General features: G+C 41.7%; 1 long non-coding RNA gene across 1 annotated transcript; it reads left to right on the forward strand.

Moving 5' to 3' along the window:
• The first annotated feature begins 1,652 nt into the window (after positions 1-1,652).
• LOC139786218 (uncharacterized) lies at positions 1,653-2,745 on the forward strand. Its single transcript, XR_011722218.1, has 2 exons — positions 1,653-1,712; positions 1,855-2,745. It is a non-coding gene; the product is annotated as an uncharacterized lncRNA (long non-coding RNA).
• Positions 2,746-2,950: the final 205 nt, after the last annotated feature.

The following is a 2,950-nucleotide window of genomic DNA, read 5'->3' on the forward strand; positions in this document are numbered from 1 at the left end:
CGATGAAAATCGATCGGCCGCCTTTCTCTTCGTTCTGGTTCGTCCCGGCGAAACCGGGTGTCCACAGATTGCCGGTCGCACCATACACACAACAACATATGCGCACGCGCGCATACTCACTACATATACTTGTTCGCACGTGTGAGTGCGCGTAAAAGAGACGAGAGGTGACTACGTGACGATCGTTGCGTGTGGGGAAAACGGTAGACGAGCCAGAACAAAAGGCGTTCTCTCTTTCCATCTCTTTCTTTCTCTCTTCATTTCTCTTTCCCTACTGATTCTATAGGACGAGAGCAACGAGAGCGAAGAAGAAACGAGAGCTCGATAGATAGATAGATAGATAGATAGGATGATAGATAGATAGAAAGAGAGAGAAGGAATGGCGAGAAGAGGGAAGGAGGGGGGAGAGAGAGAGAGAGAGAGAGAGAGCGCATAGCGCATGATGAGTACAACGCGATTCACACTCGATTCTACCATCTTCTTCCACCTCTCTTCTTTCTTTTTTTCCTCTCATTCCTTGCCGCCCTCGCCCCGGTTCGGCTTTCAAATTAAAATGCACTCGCTCTGCTCTTCACTCTCTAGAGAGACGCTCGATATTTTAATTCCTACCGATCAAGCATCCCTCTCTCGCTCTCCACGAGCGAGTGCCAAAAGAAGCGAGTATCCTTCCTGTCACGCACCCCACACATTGTTCGGCATAACGTTGGCTCGTCAAGAAGTGGCTTTTGGTTTCGTTACGAATGACAGAGTTTTCACCCTTTGCTTATCAAATGGTATCGCGAATTTCATCTTTATTTCATCTCATTTTCATTGTAAAGGATGTGTTCAATAATTTAGAGAGCTATATATAATACAATATATATGGTATAACTATAGTACAATCATTCTCATATATCTCTATTCTTTTATATATTAAATAGTTTATTTAGACACTACTGCAGTATTACTACCTACCTACATGTATACATATATAATAGTGCACATCATAACATCGAGTAAATTCAGTATATCTCTACAAGCGCGTTAAATATTTATAATGTTATCATCGAGTTCCTAGTTCGCAGTTGGATTCTGTATGAGACATACTATCGAATTAGTATCGATAATCAGTACTCTATCCAAATTCAATCCTCGAAAGCTGCATGTGCGCTATCACGTATACTATCGATTACATCCTCGTTCGCGTCGTTTCGATTCCTCTCTTCGGATTTTGTTCTCTTTCTCTCATACAACTATCAAAATCGCCCCTGCAATGCAATTCTGTGCTCGAGATGTTCGATATTTTAATTCCTGTCAATCGATCATCTCTCTCTCTCTCTCTCTCTCTCTCTCTCTCTCTCTCTCTCTCTCTCTCTCTCTCTCTCTCTCTCTCTCTCTCTCTCTCTCTCTTCCTTACCGCTTTTAGGACGGTCAGCAACGTACTAACAAAGAACTAAGTGATAAACTTAATCACTTGAATCGGCTTGCTGACACCGTTAGTCAGAATAGTCAGCGCATTGCCAAATTGGAGCAGGATAACGCTGAACTTATTCGCGAAATTCACGACTTAAAATCTGCTCAGTCATTTCAGGGAACTCATGGGGGAAATGAGTTAATCATTTCGGGTTTACCATTGGCGTTATTTGCTCCCATCTGAGCTTGCCAGGAATGTGCTAAAAGCATTGGACGTTCCTGACTTGTCTTGCCATATTCTCGGTGTCAGAACTGTTAAGGTCCAGTTTCACAAGTGTCGGTTAACTTTTAATCTTAGATTAACTCACTCTTCGTCTCCTTCTAACGTCCCCTTAGAAAGAGACGAAGAGTGAGTTAATCTAAGATTAAAAGTTAACCGACACTTGTGAAACTGGGCCTAAGAAGGCACTGTCGGCGACTTCCACTGTTGCTGCATCTTCCGGCTCAGTCGTTGTTACCTTGGCCTCGAGTGCCGTGCGCGATATGGTTATTTCAAAAAAGCGGGCAAAGGGTGTTCTCAAATGTAAGGACGTATGCGGTGGTAACTCAGATCGTTACATTTATGTAAACGAGTTGTTATCCAAGAGCACTTACGACATGTTACAACGGGCTAAGAGTGTTGCTAAAGAGAGGTCGTATAAGTATGTCTGGGTAAGGAATGGTCAAATATGTGTTAGGTCTTCTGATGGTCAACCTGTTATTCATATTGATTCCGACACTGATCTAGCTAAGCTTATCTGACTGGTCCGACCGGCTCGTTCCTTGTTCTTTGATCGTTCGGCTTAATCAACATGTAATTCTTCTGGGATACGTTTTGCTGAACTCAACGCTTATTCCTTTCGTGGACATATCGACTTGCTTACACGTGAAATTGGATAACATTGTTTCTGGTATAGAACTTCTAGTGCTTTCATTCCTTATTATTAGTTCATAAATTGCGCTGCGCCTTAGTTCTTAGTTTTATATACACTATTTAGTTCTCTTTGGTAATACTGCTCCTTATCTTATTCTTTTTCACTGTACTTATTATTAGTTAAGTTGCGTTAGTTCTTAGTTTTTTTTTTTACATGGTATATTATTGAGATTGCTGCTGCTTGCCTTATGAGAGAGAGCATGCACATCATACTAACTTCTGACCGCTATATTTCGCTTTTGTTTACATCTTATTGTATCTCTGCATCTTGTAACTGCTATATTATTGTAATTGCGATATTATTGTAACTGCTATATTACTTTTTTGCCCTTTAGCCTTTGCTTGGGCATAATAAATTATATCTATATCTATCTATCTCTCTCTCTCTCTCTCTCTCTCTCTCTCTCTCTCTCTCTCTCTCTCTCTCTCTCTCGGTCGCTATACATCGAATATCGCCACTGACGGCGACTGACGCTTGTTGAAGATTGGTTTTCCTTTTGATGAAGGAGAGTCTCAGCTGTTTTTCGCTGGTGGTGGTGCGCGATTCCGTTTCTAGCGAAAAAATCAAACGACGTCGGACGAACG

Source organism: Temnothorax nylanderi, unplaced genomic scaffold (assembly GCF_030848795.1).
Source record: "Temnothorax nylanderi isolate EJ_2023f unplaced genomic scaffold, tnyl_v1.0 TNYL_tig0986_pilon, whole genome shotgun sequence".
NCBI classification, from domain to species: domain Eukaryota; kingdom Metazoa; phylum Arthropoda; class Insecta; order Hymenoptera; family Formicidae; genus Temnothorax; species Temnothorax nylanderi.